This window comes from Aegilops tauschii, chromosome 3, assembly GCF_002575655.3.
Source record: "Aegilops tauschii subsp. strangulata cultivar AL8/78 chromosome 3, Aet v6.0, whole genome shotgun sequence".
NCBI classification, from domain to species: Eukaryota; Viridiplantae; Streptophyta; class Magnoliopsida; order Poales; family Poaceae; genus Aegilops; species Aegilops tauschii.
Window position 1 is genome coordinate 549,024,859 of NC_053037.3, and position 6,040 is coordinate 549,030,898.

Consider the following 6,040-nt stretch of genomic DNA (forward strand, 5'->3'; position numbering starts at 1 on the left):
CTAGCCACCTTATGCAACTAGTGCATGTCAGTCGGTGGAACCTGTCTCACGTAAGCGTACGTGTAAGGTCGGTCCGGGCCGCTTCATCCCACGATGCCGCCGAATCAAGATAAGACTAGTAACGGCAAGTAAATTGACAACATCTACGCCCACAACAACTTGTGTTCTACTCGTGCATAAAAACTACGCATAGACCTAGCTCATGATGCCACTGTTGGGGATCGTTGCAGAAATTTAAAATTTTCTACGCATCACCAAGATCCATCTATGGGTTTACTAGCAACGAGAGGGAAGGAGTGCATCTACATACCCTTGTAGATCGCGAGCGGAAACGTTCAAGTGAACGGGGTTGATGGAGTCGTACTCGTCGTGATCCAAATCACCGATGACCGAGTGCCGAACGGACGGCACCTCCGCGTTCAACACACGTACGGAGCAGCGACGTCTCCTCCTTCTTGATCCAGCAAGGGGGAAGGAGAGGTTGACGGAGATCCAGCAGCACGACGGCGTGGTGGTGGAAGTAGCGGGTATCCCGGCAGGGCTTCGCCAAGCGCGGACGGGAGGGAGAGGTGTCACGGGAGGGAGAGGGAGGCGCCAGGGGCTGTGGTGCTGCTACCCTCCCTCCCCCCACTATATATAGGGGTCCTGGGGGGGCGCCGACCCCCTGGAGATTCCATCTGAGGGGGGGGCGGCGGCCAAGGGGGTGGCTTGCCCCCCAAGGCAAGAGGGGCGCCCCCCACCCCCAGGGTTTCCAACCCTAGGCGCAGGGGAAGGCCCAAGGGGGGCGCCCCAGCCCACTAGGGGCTGGTTCCCTTCCCACTTCAGCCCATGGGGCCCTCCGAGATAGGTGGCCCCACCCGGTGGACCCCCGGGACCCTTCCGGTGGTCCCGGTACAATACCGGTAACCCCCGAAACTTTCCCGGTGGCCGAAACTGGACTTCCTATATATAATTCTTCACCTTCGGACCATTCCGGAACTCCTCGTGACGTCCAGGATCTCATCCGGGACTCCGAACAACTTTCGGGTTTCCGCATACTAATATCTCTACAACCCTAGCGTCACCGAACCTTAAGTGTGTAGACCCTACCGGTTCGGGAGACATGCAGACATGACCGAGACGACTCTCCGGTCAATAACCAACAGTGGGATCTGGATACCCATGTTGGCTCCCACATGTTCCACGATGATCTCATCGGATGAACCACGATGTCGAGGATTCAATCAATCCCGTATACAATTCCCTTTGTCAATCGGTATGTTACTTGCCCGAGATTCGATCGTCGGTATCCCAATACCTTGTTCAATCTCGTTACCGGCAAGTCTCTTTACTCGTACCGTAATGCATGATCCCGTGGCTAACTCCTTAGTCACATTGAGCTCATTATGATGATGCATTACCGAGTGGGCCCAGAGATACCTCTCCGTCACACGGAGTGACAAATCCCAGTCTCGATCCGTGTCAACCCAACAGACACTTTCAGAGATACCTGTAGTGTACCTTTATAGTCACCCAGTTACGTTGTGACGTTTCGTACACCCAAAGCACTCCTACGGCATCCGGGAGTTACACGATCTCATGGTCTAAGGAAAAGATACTTGACATTGGAAAAGCTCTAGCAAACGAACTACACGATCTTTGAGCTATGCTTACGATTGGGTCTTGTCCATCACATCATTCTCCTAATGATGTGATCCCGTTATCAATGACATCCAATGTCCATAGTCAGGAAACCGTGACTATCAGTTGATCAACGAGCTAGTCAACTAGAGGCTTACTAGGGACACGTTGTGGTCTATGTATTCACACATGCATTACGATTTCCGGATAACACAATTATATCATGAACAATAGACAATTATCATGAACAAGGAAATATAATAATAACCATTTTATTATTGCTTCTAGGGCATATTTCCAACAGCCCCGTGGTTCTCCCCGCGGTTGCATCGACCCGTGTGCTGCCGCTGCGTTGCCCCTTTGGGCCTAGTGTCGCGGCCCGCCATCAACCGCCGCCTATAGGACGTCCGTTCAAGGCCATTTCTGAGGCTGCACCGACCCTGGCGCTGCCGCCGTGTCGCCCCATCAGGCCGTAGCGAGCGTGGCACGCGGTCTCCACCACCGCCCAAGGCCATCCCCGTGGCTGCACCGACTCGCGTGCCGCCGTTGCGTCGCCCCTTCGGGCCGCATCGCTACAGCCCGCGGTCCTTGTCGCCGCCCCGAGGTCTTCCCGCCATCGCCCCGACCCGCCCGCCCTCCGCTGCTGCGTCGCCCCTTTGGGCCATAGCGCCGCGACCGGCGGTCCACTTTGCCGTCCCGCGCGTCGACTTTTCGTGGTATGCGCCACGCCGCTTCTCCTGCCGCGGGAACACCACCGTCCGCGCCGGTCTTCGTCACGCTGTCGGGTTCCTTGCCTACTTCGAGCACCGCCGCCGCGCTCCTAACCTAGCCGCCGCCCGTCCACCCACTTCATCTTCGTCTAGCACGAGCCCGTCGCCAGCGTTGCTGTCATCTACCCCGACCACTTCGTCTACCCCGACAACCGTGGGCGACATCGGCCCCGCGCCGATTGGCACTGCAACCGTCGTCGAGTCCTTCTTTGTTGGCCCCTCCGACTTCTCCGACATGGCGTACAGCTCGTGCAGGTCCCTGTCTACGCATGCCCGGTGCTGGCAACACTGATGCGTGCCTTCGTCCACGACATGTCCCCGGGCCTGGCAAGCCTAGTGCGGCGCTTTGTCAACTTCGTCTTTGTCCGTCTACGCATGCCCGGTGCTGGCAACACCGATGTGTCCCCTAGGCTTGGCAACCCCGGCGCGACGTGTCGTCAACAACGTCTTTTTCCTGGCGCACCCCTACTTCGTCACCACTGCGCCCATGCTAACTCGGCGCCTCTTTGCGCTCGTGGCTCCACGGCGACTTTCTCGACACCGGCTACCCCGACTCGACATCGACCACGGCATTCTTCACACGGCTCCCTCGACCACGGCTACACCACCCTATGCTCTCAGCTACCTCGACAAACGGCACAAATGGCTATTGCCTTGCTTGAGCAACATCGTCGGTTTCCACTCCAGCCACGACTTCCGTGATGCATCGACCGTTACGACTGTGGGGGGTGTTCGTCGGCTTACCTTTGGATTCTTCTCCAGTCTCACCGTCTGCGTCGCTACCGTTGTGACTGCGGAGGATGTTGAGTATCGTGATTATTAGAAAAGCTAGGATAGCGTAGGATATTACTCTACTTTGCCTTGTACTCCAAGATGATCATGTACATCTATATATATGCCCACAAGGCTCAAGCAATACAACAACAATTCCACCAAATCTCCCACTATCAGTTCTAACACTCTCATTTGCAAGGAATTAATGCAGGCGTGCACCTTGACAATAGATTATTGGGAAACGCACCCCGTCATACTTCTGATATGGAGAAAACGTCAGACCTATCATGGGCCGTTCATTCGTGTTTCATCCCACGGTCATTACCTCTCAAAGAAATCTCATTCGATGCACCCCTCTCCCATTATTTTTTCCCAAATCTGTTGCCCGTTCCCCTCTCCCCTAATTAAGCGCCTACTCCTAATCCACTGACCATGGAGCTCACGATTCCACCGGGTCGCCCTGATCTATCACCCATCACCCATCACCATGCCAGATCCGATCCATTCCATCGCCCCACTCCTCGACGCGGCCTCCGTTCCACCTCAGCAGCGCATCTCCCCTCAGCAGGCTGCCGTTTGGATCATTCGGCTACCGGAGTACCAGCAGGGCAGCAGGCAACAGCTGCCACACGCGCCGAGGTGGACGTGCTTGCGGCAGCTCGACCGCATCATGCCCGAGCGCACCTCGGCACCGGAGGCACTACGTGCGGCAGACTCCACCCAATATTGGCATGCGACCTCGATTTGCATGCCCTAGGTTCAGTTCTTGTACAAACCTGCAAACATTGCTCGCTGCTAGAGCGTGCTTTTTTATTCAAATCATGGTTTATCCCAGTTCAAGTCGATGTAGGTCACAGACTTCCCACTTGTGTTGGATCATACTTATCACAAATTTTGGCGCCTACATCTTTGCGCCAAGGATGCTAAATTTCGTTTTCAGCTTTCTATGCTTCCACTAGGTCTCGCATGTCTTGTGATTTCAAGATTTTTTCTACAGAGATTCGGTGCTTCATATATACTATCACATATTTGTAGATGGATTGGCAATACAACCATGCTTTTTCAAGTTTGACGTCTTTTTTCCGTTGTAACTACTGCCCCTTCTGTTGTGTTGAATATGATGCTTCCGAATATCAACGATTCATATTTTTCAAACATGCGCTTCCTCGGTGCGTAGAATTTGTGGCACTTCAACCATGCTTCACTGTGTAGAGAAAGAGCGACGAATCTCACGCCGTAGGACGTCATGCTGCCCCGTCGACGGCCGTCCATGCACTACCAGAAAAACTTGGTTTGCCGACGGCCCAATCTATGCCGACGGCACCCGTCGGCATAAATGCAGCTATGCCGACGGCCAAGGGCAGGCCGTAGGCGTAGAAAAGCCGTCGGCATAAATCCATATATGCCGACGGGGCCGTCGGCATAAATCCATATATGCCGACGGGGCAGTCGGCATATACGAGGCCGTCGGGACCGCTCGAGGTACGCCTACGGGGCCCGTCGGCATAGGAGCGGCCGTCGGCATAGCCCTTGCCGTCAGCGCTGACCATTTGACGACGTTGAGCCTACGCCGACGGGTGGTAACGGCGGTCGTCGGCATACCCGTGCCAGCCCTATGCCGACGGCTATGCCGTCGGCATAGACCTGGCCCATACCCCTCTGCCACGTCATCGATCCGTGTGCTATGCCACGTCATCGATCCGTGGGACTGCACCTCCATGTGTGCACAGGTATGCCGACGGCCTCGCCGTCGGCATACTATTTTTTTATTTTTACTTTATTTTCTCATTTTTACTTTATTTTAGTTTTTGTTTTTGCATAAGATAATTATGCCTTGTCTAAAAAAACATACCCTGATTGTATATCGATTGCCCCCCGTTACGAACGTCGCTATCGCCGTGTCACGGAGGGGGGAAACGGTCGACACGGAGGGAATTCTAGTTGGTGGGGGGATTCGGGTGTAGCTATGTCACCGAAACATCGCACGGGTCCCGATGCATATGTGAAATTGTTCAGGCATGCGTAGACGCCCGTCTTGGGGCTCCGCGGTGTGCCCCCCTGCACGCAAGGCAGTGCCGCCGTCACTTGGATGGGGGCACACCCCGGAGACGCGTGCCGCCTCTTCGGACATGCCACCACACCACCCCGCATGTATGAGGGCCCGGTGCGACGCTCGGGTGGCATTGCTACCCCCAGGGCCCCCGTCCCGCCTAACCCTGTAGCGCTTGACCACGGGATCTAGCCCTTTGACTTTGCACGGACGGGCTTTGAGCAGTGGACCTATCCACCCGGTTGTGTTAGGTCAGTCCATAGGAACACTTTGGAGCAACATCCGGGCCAGACCCACGGCAAGATCCCATCCGTGTAGACCCGACGCGCCCGTTTCCCCCCTCCAAGTGCCGGCGGCGTCGCCGTCCGTGAGGGGGGGCACACCCCGGAGACGCGTGCCGCCTCTTGGGACATGCCAACACAGCACCCCGCATGTATGAGGGCCCGGTGCGACGCTCTGGTGGCATTGCTACCCCCCAGGGGCCCCGTCCCGCCTAACCCTGTAGCGTTTGACCACGGGATCTAGCCCTTTGACTTTGCACGGACGGGCTTTGAGCAGTGGACCTATCCACCCGGTTGTGTTAGGTAAGCCCATAGGAACACTTAGGAGCAACATCCGGGCCAGACCCACGGCAAGATCCCCTCCGTGTAGACCCGACGCGTCCGTTTCCCCCCTCTAGGTGCCGGCGGCGCCGCCGTCCGTGAGGGGGGGCACACCCCGGAGACGCGTGCCAGGCGTTTGGACCCGCCACAACACTTCCAGACTTGTGAGAGGCCGCCTACGCAAGATTTGGCGGCATGCTAGCCCCCGGAGGCCGCCGGCCACA